Raw genomic sequence first — 22,982 nt, forward strand, 5'->3', positions numbered from 1 at the left:
GAGATCAAAGGAAAGGGTCATTTTGGGAAGCAGGGAGTGGGAAAAAAGCTAACAGGAGGCAGAGGAGAGCCCCCACCATCTGGGGTGAAGAGCGACTCTCTCATTGGGAATGTCCTTCTACGCATCTGAAGTTCTCCTCTCCTCTCTTTGATGCCACCGTCGTGTGGTTGAGCTCTCTGTTTGCAGGAGCTGTCACTGCGGTGATATCTTGGTTTCACTTTAAAAACGTGATTTTGCAGGCGGGTGATAAGTAATTTTAATTTCTGGCAAAATCAAGGGCTCTTATGGAAGGAAAGCGCTGTAGTAAATACTGCTTTCTGATCATTTATCTTTGGTCTACAGAAAAACGCACAGGAGTGTGTGTTCTTCATTGATATTCATTTGCTCTTTCATGAGTTACTTCATTTTCTTCAAAAAAATAAAAGGGAGATAGAGGGAGAAGGGAGATAACTTGTGTAATTTCCACAAAATATTTCATAGATGGGTATTTTTTTCCACAATTCAGTGGTGTGGACAGCAAGAAAATGTCTATTACTGTGATAGCAATTACAGAAGCACTCTCCTTCAGTCTAGGGTTTCGAAAGGACAGCGTACATTTTTCATGTCTGAAGAAAATTATTGTGGACATTTAGCCAGCAATAGACTTAGACTTATAAGCAGGTTCTACATTTACTTGAATTACTCTTACGTATGCCAGGACAAACGTGGCTTACCTTCATATTCCTGGTTACTGGTTTATACTGTCACAGCAGTTGTTTTATGCGGGAGGGAACATGGAGTATTTTTTCCTGTTCCACTGCATGTGCATCATTGGCCACAGCTTTAAGGCATGTGCTTCATAAGTGCTCCTCAACAGACTGGAAGGCCAGAAATGTAAACCAGCACTAGGACTGGACACGTGTGTGACTGCTTATATTTCTTAAAATGTGCTTCATATCTGCTCTAAGGGAAGTTCATGCCTTCTCCAAGATATCACTTTTTATCATTCTATTTCCAGGACATTTAGGTTCATCTCAGCATTTGGTGTTAGGTGCTCTGTGTCTAATTGCCTAGAAAACAAAAAATCTGTTTTATGAAAAAAGCTAAGCTTTCCAAGTTGGTTTTGTTAAATATTTGGATAAAAATGAGATCTTCAGAAATTTCTTACCAAAATGAGATGGTGAGACTGGACCATCATTCAATTGCCAACAGCTCAGTGGTTAGCCCACTCAACTACTTAGAGCATTGACCTTAATTTTTTGCCCTCTCCTATCCCATGGAAGAGTTGCTTGATGTTTCTTCTCAGGCTGGTGGATGCTCTCCTCTCAAATAGGGCCTGAGAAACTAATTTACAGAAGTTTCAGTTTGTTAAAATGTCCCAGACAACTCTATTTACATCGTTATCTCTAGACTCATTGCTCTCATTTTTTGAGGTTCTTCCATAGACATCCTCACAAAGGTATTTCACACACGTGTAATCTCAGAAAAAGTCTCTTGTGAAACCTCCAATGAAAGCTTCCTAGAGCTACTCAAGATCTTGCTTTTGCTTAGCACAGTTTAGATTTCATTCTTCCCCAAGCATTTTCCAGGTGTCCCAATGGAATAACCTTTCAAAGGCATGTTCAGAGCGTGATTTGTCATCTGGCTTCTAAACAACTCCAGCAAAGCTCCTCCGCTCTCTGTGAAGTTGACAGTCATTCTGCACATGTTCTTTGTCTAAACGAGATATATTAATCTGAACCGTTGTCCCCAGTAAAGGGGTGAGACTCATCATTTTTTATCGTCCCTTCTTGAATATTTGTAACTCTGTAGTTGAACACAAGTTGTTGGTTGGTTCGCAGTGACTGTTCGATGAGTAAATAGAGTGACGGTGAGAGAGATGCTTTGTCTGTATTTATTTTCTGACATAGCTGACAGCTAGAGTGATATCTTCTCTTTCTTTCTTCTTTTGTTACGGCAGTACTAATCATACCACGCAGAGACACATTTGTCATTATATGTAATTATGTGCACTATGTTTACATTATAATATTTTATATCGGAGAGGCATCGGTTTCATAATGTTTTTACTCTCCATTCCTTTCTGCTACGGATTGTTTCGGTTTATGCATATTTATAAATGGTATTTAAAAGTAGGATAGCACATTAATTACAATAAAATGGTGATTTGGAAATGGGAGCAACTAGAGAACTGGTCTAGATGACTATCTAACTTCTGATGGAGGGGCAGCTTTGTGAGTGCACGGGAAGCTTTCCCTTGGCCCCCTTGAAGCATCAAGAGCAACCACAAGTTATGAGGAAAGGCTGTTGTCGTTTCTTAGGTGATTAGAACAGGTCTGAGCAAACCTTGATCTTTCAGAAACCTTTTGAAAGACTCCTTCCTCTGTGGGGCTGTTACTAACCCCGACAGCAACGTGTTTTCACCCTCTCTCCTCACAACTCCCCTTTTTCCCACTTCCTTCCCCCTTTTCTCCAACCCAATTAGCAGATTAGCCAGCAGGCTATGAAGCCCAAAGAAGTAGAAATTAAGTTGACTTTTGTCACATGCAAAACTAACTGTGGAGTTATCCGAGAGCACAGCCATACCCACGGAGAGTCCCATCCTTAAGGACCCCCAATGAAGGGGTGAGTAAGGAAACCCAAGGTGCCATCAAAGACTCCTTCACAGTTATGACACCATCCTCTACAAAAACGCTTCCCAGTGGTGTACGGCCGAGGCCCTGATGGAGCAAGTGGGTGCCACGGGGGCAGCAGTGGGACAGCGAGGGGCTGCCTCAGTGCAGCCCAGCCCCAGTGTGAACGTGTTACAGGGCTGAGCGGTGCACCTGAGAGGCAGAAAACAGCAACAACCACAAGTCAAGCACAGCTCCTGCACGTGCTGCCATCAGCAGAAAGAAGAAGATAGTGAATTGTGGGGGTTTTTAACTGGGCAGTTGCAGAGGTGGGTAATACGACAGTGCTACGAGGCAGATGTAGTCAGTAGGTTTTAGCAGGTTGAGGTAAACTTCATTATTTAGGCAATAAATGTGTTCTAACTAGAGCCATTTTTCTATGCTGGTATGTCACCGCACATCAACTACCGCTCCTTTACGAGCACGTTGCGGTAAAGGTTTTACCTACACGTGAAAGCATTTTCAGGGGTGACTTTTGCACAATTCAGGCAACTTACAGGAGATACACAAAAGTTAAAGACCTGCACCACTTTAGCCAGGTCTCAGTAGTTGTTTCAGAACTTATTTTGCGTAAAATAGAACACGTGATTATTGTAAAGATGGCAAAACGGTGGCTCAGGCTAATACACACTACACGAGCTGCTCTTCCAGGCAAAGAACAGTTCTTAAGGTTGTGCAGCTGTTTGGGTTTGAAAAGGCTTTAGGACGTGGTATATAAAGTACAATTCCATAAGGCAGCTTAAAACAAGCTATTTCTGCACTTAATGCGTGCAGAGAAATGAGTGTGACTGGGGGAAACAAACATTTTACTTCAACAAAAGAGGAGTAAGGAAAGGGGGGAGCACGTCAGCTATTGGGCTGCCGTGGAGCTGCTCACCCCACACCTTCTGGACTCTGTTATAACCCTAAGATCTATCACACTGAATACTTTCAGCTCAAATGGGGGTTGGAACTAGATGATCTTTAAGGTCCCTTCCAAACCGAACCATTCTATGATTTTATAAATACAGATCACCAGATGCCTGCCTGCATGCAGAGGATCATACCAATGCCAAGTTTGTTTCTGCATACGCAACGACCGACGGACCTGCTCTGTCTGTCCTGTTGCTTCCTTCTGACTGTTAGCTCTGAATCCTAATGATGACACCCTCTGTAAAAATAAATAAATAAATAAATAAACCCTGTAGTGCTAATACTTTGCTAATGAACTTTATTATTAATCCAATCATACTGATAAAGAGTACTCAGTGTGAATATCTTGCCAAACTAATTAAAGTTAGAGGCTTTCTTTATCTTCATGAAATCAAAGAAACAGAGAAGATCCAAGAGTTGAAAAGATTTCTGAGGAGCAAAGCAGAAAAGCTGAATCATGGAAAGAGAAGACAACCGAAAAACATTTTGGAGGAGCAGGAAGGTAAAAGAAACATTAAAAAAAATAAAATAATGTTCATTATAGGTAAGAGAGAGAGAATCTGAAATGCAACTGTTCATATTTATAGTTCACTGCACATTTCTCTATTTTGGTTTTGCATTAGTTTATTTTAAAATTATTGTACATATTTTGACTGCATGTTTCCCAAATATTTTTGAAGAACATGCTGGAAAATTCAGTTAACCAACAACATCCTGTAAAATTTCCAACGGTCCAAGTGATCAACACATAGAAGGTCAAGATAAATACATATAGAAGCATGGAGTAATTTGCCGTGAACATGAATACTCCTGCGTCATCCCGTTCCAACTATGGGGAACATGCCACCAAAGTCTGAGAATTGACTCATTTTTAAGCTTCAAGGGAAAATCTATTTTTATGTGTCTACCCAACCACATACTGTATCATGTTCTACCTCTTCTGCTTCAGACAGCCTGCTGCAGCAAATTTCACGTATGCTATACGGAGAAAGCTTACTTTTTAACTATATTTATAGGTTATAAAAGGTAAGTTTCAATGGGATGCTGACGTTAATCAGCTCTAAATGGTGACAGAGTTCTGTGGTACAAAGAAAATATAAAGGAGAATATGGTAAGGGGTGGTTGAATTAGTCTCATTCTCTTGCTATGTTCCACTTGTTCTTTTAATTTCCTTAACACAATTATTTAGCAGCAGCCTCTGGTAAAGTTTTGCACCTTAAGTGTTGTCATAAAATATTCAGAGGTTACTATATTTTAATACTGCTGAGTAAGGACTTTATTTTTTCTCTGGTGATTATGGTATGGAGCTGAATGAAAGGCTAAACAACAGCAGAAAAATACAGACTTTATGCTCAAGGTTTAGCAACAAGATGCACACACACTTTTGAGGGCATGTAATGCTTGGAAGGCCAGGTGCTGTCAGCAGGTACTCTGGCAGGTCGAAGTCTCCAGGGAATGGCCCACTGCAGAACGGAGAGAGCGGAAAAACGCGCAGCTCTGCGGCTTTATGACACGAAGTGCTGTATGTGGCTGCTCGGGAAGAGTTGCTCTTGCTGATTGCCTCCTCAGCATCCTCACCCCCACGGACCCCAGCTGTGGGTCTGGTCTCTTCCATGTGCCAACGGCTCTGCCCGGGGAGGAGGACGACACGCTGCTAACTATCCGTACAGGCACTTTTTAACACGAATCTGCAGGAGCTCTCCCTGCATCTCCGCCCCCCGCAGAGGGGCACGAGATGGAAATTGCCTGCTGGTTTTCAACAGACACACACAACCCCCAGAAATCCATTTGGTTCTTTTTTTATGGCTCTGAACGCTGCTGCCTAGAGGACGTTTCCAGATTTTCCCTTTATTTATAATGGTTAATCTTTTTTCTGGCAGTAAACAGAGAATTCATAGATTTCTAGGTTGGAAAAGACCTTAGAGATCATCGAGTCCAACCGTCCCTAATCCCCCATTAAACCATATCCCTAAGTAGATCATCCACCCTATTCTTAAACACATCCAGGAATGGGGACTCAACCACCTCCCTGGGCAGCCTATTCCAGTGGCTGACAACCCTTTCAGAGAAGAAATACTTCCTAACATCCAACCTGAACCTGCCCTGACTAAGCTTATACCCATTTCCTCTTGTTCTATCACCCATCACTAATGTAAAGAGCCCTTCCCCACCTCCCCACCATCCCTTCTCAAGTATTTGTAGGCTGTAATCAGGTCTCCCCTCAGCCTCCTCTTCTCCAGGCTAAACAGCCCCAACTCCCTCAGCCGCTCCCCATAAGTTTTATTTTCCAGCCCCTTGACCAGTTTAGTCGCCCTTCTATGGACCCGCTCCAGGAGCTCAATATCTCTCTTAAAGCGAGGGGCCCAAAACTGGGCACAATATTCCAGGTGTGGCCTCACCAATTCCTCGTTATACAACAAGTATTTGCTACAGTTTTTGTCCGTGGCAGGTTGCACCAGTCATATCGAGAAGAATCCATCTTCGATGCTCAGGCTTTGGAAAGAACAAAGTGGTTCCAGGTTTACGTGCCTTGTCAGGCAAATGCCATCCTTGAGTTCATACGATACTGGGTTGAGATCTGATTTGCTAAGAGAGTCATGCATGGAAACAAATGAACGAAGGGGTTCCCACCCCAAGCTCTTGGTGATATACAAATGCATAAGCAGAAACTGTTTCTTCTATCAGGACAAATCCGGAAAATTGAATGTTTCTACCCCCTAGTCAATGAGAAGGACATACTATTAGCAGTTCTGCATGGGAACATGGAAATTTCCCCATCGGTTCAGACAGAAAGGCCACCTCCAAACTGCCATGAGGGAGCTGAAGCTCATAGGGATGCTTCAGACTGCAGACACTAGAAGGGAGAAGCATAATAAAGCTTTATGGGAGAAAACAAGTAGATTTCAGATATTAATAGGAGCTTTGAGAACTGAGTGATCACATAAAGTCTTTCATCCAAGTCCCCTCTGGCTCTCATGGCTGCTATTGAGCTTTTGAGGCTGGAGGGCTGCTCTGGTTTCCACGAAATTTCAAATGACAATGAAATACTCTGGATAGAGGGTTTAATGAATCTCTTCACAGTTTCTTGTGGTCCTCAAGAATCATGTTCAGATCAGCTTTAAACAGAATACCTTTCTCTGAGAGGCAGCAGCACAAGAGTAGTGAGTGACCTGCAGAGATACATCAAAGCCAGTAAAGTTCCCGGGTTTCCCAAATCCTAGGAAATAAGCAAACAGAATCTGTGCTGAGGAGCGATCAGTAATGGGGCAGAACACAGCACGAGCTGCGTAGTGCTTCGTCTCTCCGTTACTCTGACATTAAGAGGACAGACATCTGCAGTCTTTCCTTCTAACCTCTTCGCTCTGACCATGCTGCCAACAGCGCCTGTCAGCAAGCAGTCCCCAGGCCTTTCGTTTCCAGCAGATGCTGGGCACAGACATATGGCCAGCAGGTCGAGGGAGGTGATTCTCCCCCTCTACTCTGCCCTCGTGAGACCTCACCTGGAGTATTGCGTCCAGTTCTGGAGCCCCCAACATAAGAAGGACATGGACCAGTTGGAGAGGGTCCAGAGGAGGGCCACGAAGATGATAAGAGGGCTGGAGCACCTTTCCTATGAGGACAGGCTGAAAGAGTTGGGGCTGTTCAGCCTGGAGAAGAGGAGGCTCTGGGGTGACCTTATAGCGGTCTCCCAGTACCTCAAGGGGGCCTACAGGAAAGATGGGGAGAGGCTGTTCAGGAGGGCCTGTTGTGATAGGACAAGGGGTAATGGTTTTAAAATAGAGGGAGGTAGATTCAGATTGGATATTAGGAAAAAATTTTTTACCATGAGAGTTGTAGAACACTGGCACAGGTTGCCCAGAGAGGTGGTGGACGCTCCATCCCTGGAGACATTTAAGGCCAGGTTGGACGAGGCCCTGAGCAACCTGATCTAGTTGGAGATATCCCTGTTCCTTGCAAGGAGGTTGGACTAGATGACCTTTGAAGGTCCCTTCCAGCCCTAACCATTCTATGATTCTATGATTCTATATTCCTTTTGTTCTCAGTCGAGCACAGTGGGTTAAACCCTTCACCTAGACATCAGTAGAATAAATTCCCATGGAAAGGATGGTATTCAGATGTGCTGACACCTTGAAATAGTTATGAAAGAGCACATCGAATCATTCTCCAGCTGCACCTTGATTGTCATTAAATGTAGTTGCTATTATTATTATGTTTTTCAGCAAGAAAAGGATTTTATGATGGCAAAGACATCTCTCCCAAATCATATTGTGATTACATGTCATTATAAACTTAGGTAATTATGGTTATTTGAAATGAATGCAAGTGTATATTTTTCAATATATTTTGTTTTCACCCTAGCCCTCCAGCCCATCCTGTTGTAGGCTGCTAGAACAGAACTGCTGCAAAGATGTATTTTTTTCCCAGCCTTTTAAGGTTTGCTGCTTTATATCATCAGCACGCCTTGGTCAAATGCATAAAGAAGTTGGAAGTAGCAACTGTAGTGTTTAGGCAGTCTAGAAATCAAAATGTTAGAAAAAAATGAAATGCATTCTCAAACAATATTATCTTTCTTCTTAGGTTATAAAGTATTTTGAAAAAGGATACCATTTTTCACACAACACATATCAAGAACTCTAGTTTCCAAACTGAATTACAAAATAAAAATATAATTTTGAAGTTTGGACCAAAATAAGCTGCTTCACATACCTGTCAATATTATAAATGCTGAGTGATCTTTGTTTCAAACGGAATCTTTACAGCATTTGTGCAAATAATTAAATTTTCCTTTCACATCCATTATGAAAAACGCATCCTGCTCAGAGGCTGTTCTGTTTGCAGGTTTGTTCCCTCTCGCCCAGCCTTTTAAGTGCCCCGGGGGCTGGTGCTCATGGTGCCCATCCTCTACCGACGGCGAAGGAGCTACTCCCCAGTTACAGAAGCACAAATAAATGGAATGATGTTCTTCGGGCTCTAACCTTGTTGCTCAAGGAAAGGAGAAGAAAATGGAAGCCCTCCCAGGCCTGGAAAGGTGATGTTTACGTGCTGTGTGTCTACTCAAACCTTGGGAAGAGCGATTCGTTGGGACACGTGCAAGGCACCGTCGGCCAGAGCCGGTACCGACGAGGCGGGACGCCGAGCCGCCGCGCCGCCGTGATGCTGGCTCTCCTGGCAGAGGGGCTTCCCGCAGGGTGCCCGCTGGGGCTCAGCAGCAGCCCCTTCTCCCAGCGTGTTTCCGCAGGCTGCGGGAAGCAGCAGGCTCCAGGGCTGCTCCTCTCCCAGCCTTGCCGGGGGCCAGGTCGCTGCCGAGCGGCGGAATTGCGGAGGGAGCGGTGACCCGGGAGCCTCTGCCTGTCACCGGAGGGAAGATCCAACCCCTTCTGCAAGCCAGAGTCTCTGGCCCTCAGACAGGGGGGATTTTTTCTCTTCCGGAGAAGGCAGCTGCTCCTGGCTCCTTGCGTCCGCTGAGTTCAGCAGGGATCCAGCTCCCAGGCAAAATATTGCCCGGAAGCCTCGACCCAACAGTAAGCAGTAATTTGCACAAAAAGAGCCCATAGTACTTATCTAGAAAAAGTCGAGGTGAAATAACAATTATATTTTCCTCAGATAAATAGAATAATAAAAGAAAAATCCTTTAGCACTCACTTTTTGTGAATGAGGCACTCAAATGCAAAATGGTGTGTTTCGGTGATGGGAGGTTGCAGGAGTGCCTGAGGAAGATCACATTGATGTGACTGGCAGAATTAGCTCTCCCAGATCTCACCCTCTGCAGAAGGAGAAGCCATCCTCCTTGCAGAATGGATTCAATATTTAATGATCATCAAGGCATCTTTGTTGAAAGTGAAGTTTAAAAATGAAGTGCTAGGACTTAGAGGAGAGTAAGGAAATGAAAGTACATAGCCAATCATTCTGTTCAGGTACGTAACATCTCTGTTTCTGATGACATCTTCATTTCTTTCACTCCTGCAGTGTGTTTTTATCATAGAATCATAGAATCATAGAATGGTCAGGGCTGGAAGGGACCTTCAAAGGTCATCTAGTCCAACCCCCCTGCAAGGAACAGGGATATCTCCAACTAGATCAGGTTGCTCAGGGCCTCGTCCAACCTGGCCTTGAACGTCTCCAGGGATGGAGCATCCACCACCTCTCTGGGCAACCTGTTCCAGTGTTCTACAACTCTCATGGTAAAAAATTTTTTCCTAATATCGTGTGTGTGTCTGTGTGTGTGTGTACACGCCTGTGTGTGATGCTGATCGAGGCACACGCCATAACTGGGTTTGCCGAGTTTGGTTGGAGGATTTATGATGAATGTGCTCAGATCTTGGTTTCCTTCTTCTTCAAGACCTGAGATCTATGAAAGAAGCAGCATCGATGGTTTAAGGCCGTTGTTGCAGTACATAGGGCTGTTTCTCCGAAAATCCTGAATTCTGGCACTGTCTGTCCTAGTAGTACGTGGCCGAGTAAATACGGCTGATTTTGTCATAATCCCAGAGCCCTTCTCATGCCTTCTGATATTGTACCCTCATGTATTTCAGCAAATGTGTAGCAGTGTAAACTAGTGGTTATTACTCAAAAAATGCTCAGGATTACTTCCTAGAGATTGGTAGCTGCGGTGAGTACTTTTGAACAAAATCATTACTCAACACGATTTTACGTGTCAATCAAAACCTGGATGAGTGTAAGATAATTTGTGTGTGTGTATAGCTACAGTTTTTCCACTTAACCTGATCACCTTCAACTGTTAAAAAAATATCAGATAATCTTATTGGTGAAACTGTATTTTAAAGTGAAGTAAACAGTAGATAAAAAGAATCTCCAGAGACATAAAAAATTACAAAATGTTTTCTGTAGAGCTACATAGTAGGCTTGTGTATTTTGTGGGAAGCTCTGATCTGGATTACTGCCCTATTGTGTTCAGCCCTGGAGAAAAAAGAAAAAAGGTAAAAAATTGATAACAGTTTTGAAGAATTTTTAATAGGTACAAGATGACAAAGGACAATGGATTAGTACAACAGAATGTGTCTTCTTAGAAGATGTTACAGAGGGGTGGTTGGACTGGATGATCTCTAAGGTCTTTTCCAACCTAGAAATCTATGAAATCTATGAAAAAAATCATAAATGTATTGGACAAACGGATTTAAGACACGTTCCAGACAAATACATGGCGACCATTGTTAGAACAGAAAGACTGCAAAGTGTTAGATGCTTCAGATACTGTGCATAAACCAGTCTTAAAAGGTCCACACCGAAATGGTGCAGTACTCCTCAAGCGATTCTTTGTGTTGCAAGGGGACTTGCCTGCAGTAAAGGCAGAATATTCAGCTGAGGGCTCCGGGCACTGGTGTAAGGGAGCCTCACTGTTAATTCCACGGTAAGGGTGTCCACACGAAGAGACAGATTAGCAGTTCCACCTGTCGTAGACCTGCAACTGTAAGTAGCACTGATGAGCTAGAGACCTTTAGAACTTGCTTTTTGGTGTGTGCTCTTGAGAGAGGAGATGCAACTCTGAGCCAAGAACGAGGCCAGTCCAGCAGCTGGGATGAGCACAGTGAAGTTTCCCATGAAAGTGAAAGGTCGGGACCTTCCATGCTGATTGAAATGTGTGATACTCTCTGCAACTACTTCTCCCTAAATATCTCATTTCCAAATGGCTTTATTTTTCTTAAACCACTCTACAGCTTTCTCCCAAGTGCAGTTTTGCAAATGCATTGTCCAGAATTTCCTGCTCTGCTCTTAATTATCCATCAGCCAGCTTCCCCCTTATTAATTAACGTTCAAGTTTTAGCAGCAGCATCTTGAACCGGGTCACTGTTCACACATTGAAACAACAGATGCAAAGGGTTTGTGAGTGACAGGATAAAAATCAGGCACCATCTTGGCATGAAGCTTCAGAAAGATGTTAAGAAACCTCTCTGCATTTCATATTGGAATCTATTCCACATCTCCAAGTACTGTATATACTGTACAAATGCTTCATTTGAAGTCTGCCAACATTGCCACTCCAATTTGTCAATCCTGGCATTCTTTTTAGTAAGTGCTACAAATGCACGACTCATCGTTGTTATTATGTTCCATTAGAACATTTGCCAGTTTTGAGTTCTGTCGGATGTACGCGACAGCATTTGATGAAGCGCTGCTGAAACGATCCGCTACAAACAACATCCAGTTTCTTGGAGTGCGTTCTACCAGTATTGATAAGTATCTGGGCTTTAAACGCAATCCTGTCTCTGCCCACTCAGTCACATTGCTTCTTGCAAAGCTTTGGAATGAGTTTGGTAGCGACTACTTAGTTAATCATCTTGGCTCAGACTTTTTCTGTCAGTCAAAGATTGGCCAATCTAATTCCACCATGATGTTTTGTTAGAGAAAAGGAAGTGCGCTCATTTGCCTGATTTTGTAACCTGTTTCCCAGTATCAGGGTGCTCCAGCTACTGTGAACCTTAGTTTGCACTTGAGGCTTGCAGTTCCTTCGTTTGTAGAGTATGTTCAGCATCTGGGCTGCTGCAGCAGGCAGGACAGGACTTCGTAAATATGCACACAAACTCTCTTGAGCAAATCATTGATCCAGTAGAGCAAAATCCACAAGGCAGAATGCCTCAGCCCATCAACATAATACAGACTGGGTGGTGAACGGATCGAGAGCAGCCCTGAGGAGAAGGACTTGGGAGTGCTGGTGGACGAGAAGCTCAATATGAGCCAGCAATGTGCTCTTGCGGCCCAGAAGGCCAACCGCGTCCTGGGCTGCATCAAGAGGAGCGTGGCCAGCAGGTCGAGAGAGGTGATTCTCCCCCTCTACTCTGCCCTCGTGAGACCTCACCTGGAGTACTGCGTCCAGTTCTGGAGCCCCCAACATAAGAAGGACATGGACCAGTTGGAGAGGGTCCAGAGGAGGGCCACGAAGATGATAAGAGGGCTGGAGCACCTTTCCTATGAGGACAGGCTGAAAGAGTTGGGGCAGTTCAGCCTGGAGAAGAGGAGGCTCCGGGGTGACCTTATAGCGGTCTTCCAGTACCTCAAGGGGGCCTACAAGAAGGATGGGGAGAGGCTGTTCAGGAGGGCCAGTTATGATAGGACAAGGGGTAATGGTTTTAAAATAGAGGCAGGCAGATTCAGGTTGGATATTAGGAAAAAATTTTTTACCATGAGAGTTGTAGAACACTGGAACAGGTTGCCCAGAGAGGTGGTGGATGCTCCATCCCTGGAGACGTTCAAGGCCAGGTTGGACGAGGCCCTGAACAACCTGATCTAGTTGGAGATATCCATGTTCCTTGCAGGGGGGTTGGACTAGATGACCTTTGAAGGTCCCTTCCAGCCCTAACCATTCTATGATTCTATGATTCTATGATTCTAGAACTCCTCCGATACAGCCTTGCATAAGTCTTGGGGAAGGGAAAGAAGCAAAAAGTCAAAAACAACAACAACAAAAAGGTGAAGGTATACAAGGTATACCCTTTGAAAAAGTTCGGGATATCTCTGTATTCTACCTTTTGGTAGCTGAAAATATTTCAACTAAGAAGTAACAGGATTTTTGGAAGGATTTCTATAAATCACATCTTTATCATAAAAATTTAGTGAAGTAGCAAGCAGTTAGAGCCTTCTAAGGTGTATATAAAGATGAAGTCAATAGTTATATTCTACAATATATTCCAAAGGCAGTATTTTCACCTGGTTCTACCCATAATTACACAGTCAATACATTTTTTTTCGCTTCCTCATTACTAGGGAGGGTTGTCTTGTTCTCTGCTGATCATTTACTCATTTGTATTCATTTCCTCTCCCTATGGACTGGAAAAGACCTTAGACTTATGGTTGTTGTTAGTTCACTGCATTACCAAAGCACCCAGGAAGCCTAGTGAAGGGCTCGTCTCCCACCCAGTGAGGTCCTGCCCGAGAGCAGGTGAAAGGATGGACCCTGACCCAAAGGACTTACCACTTGATTCTAAGGCAGCGCCAGTGCAAGGACAGAAGAAGATGACAGACAAGGGAGTCAGCTTTGTTTTCTGTAACAGAGAGGGAAGAACCAATCAAGGGATGAATCAGAATCCCTTTTGGCAGCTCTTCAAGAGACAGATCTTAGAGAGGCAGGAGAGCAATCACGAGAGGTTCAAGAGGTCAAGAAAGATGGCATTTTAAGATTATGATCAGCTGTGCTGAGAGCTCCTCAGCTCATAGAGAATAAAGACAGACTGGAAAAATAAAACACTGAGGTTAAAACTGCACCATTTTTAGTGAGCGTGCTAATTCAGTGCTCTGTGGAGCGTGCTCGGGCTGGCGGGCGTAAAAGAATAACAAGATATCATCCACCTCCAGCAAACTCAGATTTTGCCTTAATATTGATTATGAAAACATTTGATAACTTTCTGCTTGTTTTAAATTCCAGTGCTTTATTTGGACAGCTGAAAATCCAGCAAAATAAGATATATTTGACTTAGATGTTGAGGAAATTGCAGATCTTTTTAAAACACTAAACAGCCTTCTGTCCTTTCTTTGCTCAAAAAAAATGTTCTGTCTTAAATCTCTAAGCAGTCCTATTATTCTTTCTGTTATTAATTCTTCCTACCACCCATCGTAGTGCTATTCTAGGTAACAAGCCTCCCAAGAGCAACCCCCTTTCTTCCACGATTCTATTACCTCTTTTTTGGGAAAAAAAATCTATTTAGTTCTCTGCACTATGGAAGAAACTACTTCTGCTTTAAAGGTCTTGAACTAATGTATAAATAAATTTGCCATATATCTGTGGCACAATTCACATCAGAATTGGGAACATCTCTTCTAAAAACCATTTTTTCCTCAGGTTCGAGCTTTGACCTCATAAGCTTTTTTTTTTCTCCCCCCCTCAAAGGGCAGCTCCACTGCCAAGAAGTGCTCACAATTTTTTTCAAGTCCTTTCTAGCAAAGAGTGTGAAATAGAAATGTAGAGTGAAAAGGAGACGTCTCCAAAGAAGCAATAAAACATCTCTTCTACACCTACTTTCGACTACTAAAATATACCACTGGCTTCTCCAAACAGTTCCAGCAGATTTTAAAGCTAATGCCTCCTGCAATTCAGCTTTGAGAAATTTCCCTTCAACAATCAGCTTCTCCCTCCTGTCTCACACGAGGAGGTACCATTTTCACTCCCATGCCCTGACAGTCACGCTGTGCACTCATCCAAATCACACCTGAAGCGCTGTAGCTTGTTGAAATAAGATAGAAAACTAAGAGTTCCTACTGACTGGTGAAGTGTCTCAAGGCAACCTGAAGTTCCTCAGCCATGAGGAAAGTTCCTCCTTTCTCCAAGCCTCTCACTGGCTACGGTTCTCTCATTGATAAATGGCATGTTTAGGCCATTCATTCATCTAACAGCCTGTCTAACCACAGCCTCGTTCCATTGATGTTCCATCTCCCAGTTCAGTACATCTGACTTTTACTTGCAGCTTTTGCTTCTGCTTTGGGTTTTCTCCTTATTTTTGAATCATCTCTTACCCACTTTCTTTTTTTTTCCTAATATTTTCCTGATATTTTCCAGTCTTCCATCCAACAGCCTGCTGCTCGTTCCTTTGAGAGACACAGCCATGACACAGCAGTAGGTCAGCAATGAAGTGTAAGGTGCTCAGTAACGTCAGCAATAGAGGCAGCCTTGGAAACCAGAGTGACTGGGCCCTCAGTTACTGGGATTGTCATCCAGGTCCCCGAGCCTCTCCGGTCAGAGCAGCACACAGCCCTTCCCAGTGGAAAGGACCACAGCCATGAGCTTTGAAAAAGGAGGGAGGGAAAAAGAAACTGCATTTTTCTGGATTTTAACGCAGGAAAATCCTGACTCTGTCTCCAGGTCTGATCTAATACAAGATGATAGGTCCTTCCCTGGGACTTTTCAATCAGCCAGAGATACCCAGCTGTCGGGTTTGATTTTGTGCACTTTCACTCAGCAGGTCCTCCCTTGCTTTAGCTGTTCCCTGCCTTAAGCAAGACAGGCAGTGTTGTTTCAAATCCACGGAGGAGAATGAACTTTCCATCTTTCTATAATTATGGCAAAGGAGAGAAGAGCTAAAAAAATGCAACAAGTGCAATGGGAAATAGAGCAGAGGTGCAGCTAAGAGTGCATCATTGTCAGGGAAATGGATATTGTCAAAGCTGCTTAAAGCCCAAAGGTTGTGGGAGATCATGGGCCGTATCTCAGAAAAATGAGTAATTATATCTAAAGTATCATCTTCCTCTGCCTTGCATAGACTTTCAGCACTGCAAAGACTTGACATAGCAGCCCCCATTAGTTTTTCAAAGAGGTCTTAGCATCCTTCTGCAGCCGACTGAGCTTTTGGGCACGTCTGCCTATTTCACTGTAGCAAGAAAACCACGCAGCACGGAAACACACCTTGTGCTTGCAAAAGGCCTCCTAAACCATTCCAGTGGCATTGTAACACACAGCAGTTCACCCAAAATGTGAAAAGATCACACACTTCGCCAATACGAGGGCTTCAAAACTTTCAAACACAGATAAAAACATGAAAAAAGTACTCTTTGAGTTAGGTAAAGGAATGATCAAAGTTCCCTGAACATAGAAGTGGTTCTGTCATAACCTCAATCTCGGACTGAAAAGATCTGAAGGTGACAATCTGATATCTGAACACAGGTTTACACGATGTGTTCCATACAAATACTCTGTCTTAAAAAAAAAACCAAACAACATTGAGTAACAAGACAGAGCATTTAAGAATCTGAAAATGTCAATATAGTAGAATTATTGTTGTAAATCAACAGAAGATATAGCTTCTATTAAATAATTCATACAATAATTAAATTAGTTGAAGGAGTAAAATCATCTCCGGTAGCTTATTAAATAGACTGCAATCAAGTAATCTTATCTTGCCCAAATGTGATCACAATTTAAAATTCAGCCAAAGGTAATACGTGGAAGATGCCTGGGGGAGGGGGGGGACAGTGATTACCACATTATTATTTTGTTCATACATTGAAAAGGATCAACCACAGAAGAAAAGGAATATAACCATCCAGGAAAGATTTCACTTGGAAAAAGCTTTGGATCCTATCCCCCAGAAGAAACCAATGCCCCGTGAAAGGTAAAAATAGAGATGAGAAGTTTCCTTCTGACATCCAAATCTGTTGCTAAAATGTGAATAAACAAAACGTTCTGTCAATTTTATAACCCAAAAGAAAGCAAAAGCAAAAGCAAAAGCAAAAGCAAAAAAAAAAAAAGAAATTTGAAAGGTAAGGTGAAATGTGCCTAATAATTAATCAGCTGATTGATAGTGTCTCAATCTGCCGTACACTCAAGCTACAGCCTTGCTAAAAAAATACCTTATAAACAGACCAGTTTACAATAAAAATATATCTTTACTTCGCTGTTCTCTCAGATTCATCTTTAAAAGCATTAATTTTTCATTGTAATGAAGTATTTCACTGGAAAAAGTCTCAGGTGGAAAAAAGAGGCTTCCATGCATAGTGCTTGACTCCGATTAATATTCATCGTGTTTTATCACTTATGCAACCTTGGTTGTTCACGCAGCATTAAGCTGGACTACTGACATTTCAAAGGATTTGCCAAGTTTTTATAAACCAACTAGAAGTTTAAAGAAGCTGGTTTCTTCTCTTTAACTGCATTTAACATCCTATAAGATTCCTTGCAGAATCAAACTAGATTGTTTGCTAATTGCAGCAGTTTCAGTTGCAGTGGATGATGCAGAAGAATAATATATGTATAATCAAGGTCCACAGACATTTTTTCTGTTCAAAGGAACCCAGTAACAATCTATTTCTCTCAGAGAGGAAAACAGAACCCAGGCATTTAACATAATGCCAAAGAACAAAAAAAAAAAACCCAACAACAAAAAATCCTGATAAAACTTGGGTTGGTTTGAAAACTGCGTAATGCATCGAACATTTTCAGATCGAAACCTCATTGCAATACGTTTTGTTTTCCACCACTTGTATTTCAGAACTGCAGCAATCCTACTTGAAATAACGTAAAGCTTGTAGCAGCAACAGCCCATCTTCAGCAGCCAGGAAACAGGGAGCAGACCGTCTCTATTTCAAGAAAGACAAGCACAGGAAGAATGAACTGTATTTAACTGGATTCTATTCTTAGCCACTTCATCACATTTAGAAAAGACATTGGCAATTCCCAACCTGTAAGATACAAATAGAACAGGGTAATTTAGTTATATTTTGGAAAAAATTAATTTATCATTTTTCTGGGTCTGAGCCACACACAAAGGAGAGTCATATTTAATTAATAGTTTCCACCAAAACCAAACAAAAAAACCAGATTCCTATATCAGAACAGTTAGTCTCAATATTTCTTAAATTTTTAAGACCGTGGGATTCAGGGGCTAAGAATTGGATGTATATTTTGGTGCCAAGCAGGAAACCGAAAGGATGTTTACTTTTCACCTATTCAGTAAAAGAATACCTTGCTTCAGGGGCAGGAACATGGCCGTGTCACTTCTCCCAGGGTGGTTTTGCCCAGAAAAAAGCCATCCCGTTACTGTCTTTTTAAGGCATTGACTATTTCAGAAGATATTCAGAGCAGAAAACTTTCAGGCAGTACTTGCAGAGAAGAGGACCTCAGTATAGATCTCCTCCATCTCAGGTGAGTGTCCCCAAGATGTCTGGGCTCACAGCTATACTCTTTTCCATCTTGCAAAAAGTATTTAGGTAATTTTTTTTGTGCAACACGTCCTTTCATCCTCCTCAAAAGTAGCAAAACTCACTCCAATCACAATAAAATATTGTGTTTTCGGATTAGATATTAGGAAACATTTCTTTACCAAGAGAGTGGTCAAACACTTGAACAGGCTTCCTAGAGAGGTGGCCAACGCCCCGAGCCTGTTGGTCTTTAAAAGTCCTTTGGACAACGCTCTTAATAACGTGCTTGAACTTCCAGTCAGCTCTGAAGCAGTCAGGCATTTGGACTAGATGATCATTGTTGGGTCCTTCCAGTTGAAATATTCTCTTCTTTTCTATTCTATTCTATTCTATTCTATTCTATTCTATTCTATTCTATTCTATTCTATTCTATTCTATTCTATTCTGAGATCAGGTTGTTTGGGTTTTCAATTTGTTTAAATGGTTCAAAACTGTACTTTTTTTCAAGACTACCAGAGAATTTTTACAATTCTGTGTGCAAGTGATGTGCACTGAAGCTTTATACCTTTCTCAGAACTCAATGATGCTTTAGAGTCTTTTTGTTGTGTTTTTTGTTTTGTTTTGGTTTGGTTTGGTTTGGTTTGGTTTTTTTCCACCGAAAGTAAAAAGAACCTACAAGTGTGGAAGTTCATAATTCAAACTTTAGGTATGCACGGTAACGTGATCCTGACTTTCCCCATTGTGCACTGGTGAAGCCATGCAGTGTCAGGCTGAGACATCAACTTCCACCAGTCAAAAAGCCAACATCCGTGGATTTGCAGTGTCTGTGAATATGTCAAATATGATAACGCTTATACTCAAGTGTAAAATTTTGGCTTACTGAAGTTAAGTGTAATGAGCAACCTTTGGCAGCCTTACTCAAATTACAGTAGCATCAGTAAACCGAAAAAGCCTGAAAAATGAAAATGAGTAAAAGTCTTGAAAAGTTTGATGCAGTATGATTATAAGATTAATTTATTTATTAAATATTCTTTTGCACTATGTTGCATTTTTATTATTGAAGAACTGCTCTTATATTCATACAGTTGTTTAAATCCTTTCTTATGTCAGGTATTTATTCTTAAATCATATTAACTCTGCGATCCTCAGTTTATATTAAAAAAGGTTTTACTTTCTGGGGACTTGTCCTACCTGAAACATCGATGCTTAACTTTAAATTTGTTATGTTGTCATGTAAAAGTTATCTGACTTTATTGATACAACATGTTTCTTCAGCAACAGCTTTTACTTGTTAAGTCAGTGTTTCTCAAGCGAATTTAAAAGCTTTATTAATCAAGAACATTGCTCACCTTTGCGTTTGTGCACAATGAGCGATGCCAATTTCCTCAGTGACAAAATATGTGACCAAAACAGCTCAAAACTCGTACTCGTTTGCACCAGAACTGGGAATGGCTTTGCAAGACATTTTGCCGTGGTGTTAAAATGTCTTACAAGCTTTGCAGAACAGCAGAGCTAACTGCCAACTTTAAAAAATAAAAAATGCCGGAAATGAGTTGTAGTGTATTGTAGGCAACCTCCTGTGTATTTGAAACTATTAAAAATTGTTGTTTATTCCCAGTTACCGTAAACTGAACGGTCCAAAAATCACCCGTAGTTAGAGGTCATTAATTGAAATACTGGAGTGTTAGCTCAATTTATACTTGCATGGTTGTTTAAGATAATTGTAACTTGAATATATTAAAATTATTTCACTCTGTTGTAATTTAAGCTGAATTTGACTAAAATACAATCTTTTCATAGTGGAAAAATACTTGATTTACTTATGTTGTATGCTTGCTACCAGTCTACTTGAGACTGCCATTTTTCTTTTTACTTAACTAATCATAGAATCATAGAATGGTTAGGGCTGGAAGGGACCTTCAAAGGTCATCTAGTCCAACCCCCCTGCAAGGAACAGGGATATCTCCAACTAGATCAGGTTGCTCAGGGCCTCAATAGAAATGCCAAGACCCATCTGTTTTCCCACACACTCCCTTATCCTTTCATTCTCCTCGTTCTTTTCCATAAGCCACTGCCTGCTTCTTCATATCTGAGGCATATTTGAGATCTCATTCCACCTCTGCAAAAGTCAGCCCAGGATGGCATTCATCACGGAGGTTGTACCCGCAACCAACATCCTCAGGGAAAAACAGGTACAGCTCTACCTTCCCATCTCCACTCCAGATAAAAAGGAAGCCATTTGACGTGTTCCTGCACCGTCTCGAAGCCGAGCTGATGTGATTTGTCTCAGCTTCACTCTTGGGACCCAGCAGCTGAGGAGGAGCCATGGATTTTCTCCATCCCCAGGCAGGGCTGCTGTGCAAAGGATCCTGAGCCACCTGGCTCAAGGGCCAGAGCGTTTCAGGGCTTCTTTAGAAGCACAGGTCCTGGATGTCTGTGCTGGAGCTTTCAGGTTCCTGCTTCACCGGGGCCAGTCCTTCTGAAAACAGTGGGGTTTTGTGTTTGACTTTTTTTTTTAAGAAAAGCCCATTCGAGTCTGTCACAGTATTTTGGTACTTTTACTACCCCTCCAAGCTTAACATCAAACACTTCTGCTCATTGGAAGTAAAAGCCAGACCAAGATTTTCACAATGTTCTCAGAGGAGTTCCATGAGAGATTGGGTTGATTGCAATTCTTTTCCTGCCTAATCATGTTGGATTTTTTGTATGCCTGAAGTGCTTCTAACACAGAAGATTATGTTTAAGCTAGAGTACATGGAATAATGCTTGGAAAGCCCCACAGAAACGTTAAAGCAGATTGTTCAACGAGCAAGAGGGGAAGGCATGAAAAAGCTTGGTAGAGACATGAATTCCTGACTGAATGAGGCTATGTGTCTGGTATGTCTGGAATGCTTAATATCCACTGCACTGGGCAACTGCTGCTTAGGGAAACATCTTAAACCACAAACATCTTATTACAAGTGACCTTTCTCCAGACTCTAGTAGGATTATAAATTCAGCATAATTCAGGTTCAATGTTTACTTCTAGATTTATATTCCTAACATTATTATAGTGAATGTATTTAGAAGTAAAAGCATACCCTGAAAATTATTTTTATTTTATGGTGCAGACATTTCATATTCTCTCTACCCAAGGTATCATCCATACATTTCAGGGAACCTCAGTGTTTTTTTTTCATACCCAGTGTGCATGCAGCAGAAATACATTCCAGCACCCAGTATTACATAAAATGCATAGTTGGCTCGTATGGTCTTGCTCTATTTAAACATTGATAACACACATGCACACTATGGGTCCAGTATCAAATATGGATGTTTTAATGGGATGTCTAAATCTCTGACATGAATGCTCAAATCAACGCTTAGATCCACAGTGGGCATTTACACATCTAAGCGTCCGTGGAAGTACCCAAATGTGCAATTTGGATATCATATTAAAATGCCTGCATTTGAAAATTAGGCTGACTTCCCGGCATTTTTGGCAACATGTTGCACGGCGATTCTGGCAAAAATGCAGGTTTTTAATCCAACTGCACTGAGGGGTTTTTGATTGTTTGTTTGTATTAAAAAAAAAAAATTAAAAACGATATGCAATGCTAGAAATAGATTTTGCTTTACTTTTACTTCCATTATTTTATATGTTCTTGTAATTGGGTACTGAGATAACAGCTGAACACTGCTGCCTGAAGCCCAGTATCTTCATGAAAAAGAAGTTCTAATGTCTCAGGGTGTGTATTGAGGTTTGTCACATTTTAGTCTGAAGAACCATAAAATGCAATATCACAGGGTGCTTCAAGTTCAGTACCCACTGAAGCACAGGAGTTAAATAAGCTCTCTGTTTTATGGACCCTTAAACTGTAAGTGATGTTCTATGTTGCACATTGTGAGTACAGCTATGAAACAATATATGTAACATTTTTCTAATTCTCTGCAGAATCTGAGCAGAAATGTGAAAGCCCAGTAACCTCAGCGGAGCAACAGCACTATAAAAGCATCTGCCAGACGACTGTAGTCAAAGTAGATGCATTAAGATTATCCCCCACTTTGGAATATTTACAGGAATGACCACAAAAGTAATTTGAGCCATTTTAAGGTCTCTCAACTTTATTATTTTATAAGGAAATCACATCTTTTTTTTTTTTTTGGCCATGAAGTCTAAAGCTTTTCCCTTGTCTTAAAATAAGGACAATGACTCAGAATAAAATAATCCAAAGCCAAAACAGAAAGCATAAAGAAAAGAAAGTCTGATAGTTTATAATGAAATGTGGTTTGTTGCTTTCATTTTATTTATAAAAATAGAAGTACCTGCTCTGTGACAACCATGCCAAGATTTCAGTGGCTTTTAAAGAAAACCTGAGCCAACGTTCCTTTTTGAGGCTCGACATTTTTAACGCAAGCCACCGATTTATTACTGCAAGCTATTGGTTTAAGCTTTTATTTCAGTCCTGATGAAGCACTTATGTGCTTGAGAGAGGTTATTTCTTTTTTTCCCCATATCATAGGGGGATAAAAGATATTATTCCTCCCCACAAGCCTTTCCTGTACTGGAACTGCATATTTCACAGCTTCTGTCTTGTCAGTCTAACGGGCTTTTGTAAGATAAAGCCTCCATCTCAGATTTTGCGTGTTTTCCGACGTCCTATGTTCTACAAGGTCTTTATCAGGTTCCAGGTGCTTTCATCTCTCATTGGTGAGATCATGTCATGCCTTTTGCAAAAGGATAGCGACTTTATCATTTATTTTGCTTTAGATAGGATTTCCCTTTTCAATTTCAAAGTCATTCTCTCCCACTGCTTGGAACAGCTCCACTCTCAGCGTTTAACGCGTTTCCTTTCCTTC

This window comes from Tauraco erythrolophus, chromosome 2 (genome assembly GCF_009769465.1).
Source record: "Tauraco erythrolophus isolate bTauEry1 chromosome 2, bTauEry1.pri, whole genome shotgun sequence".
NCBI classification, from domain to species: domain Eukaryota; kingdom Metazoa; phylum Chordata; class Aves; order Musophagiformes; family Musophagidae; genus Tauraco; species Tauraco erythrolophus.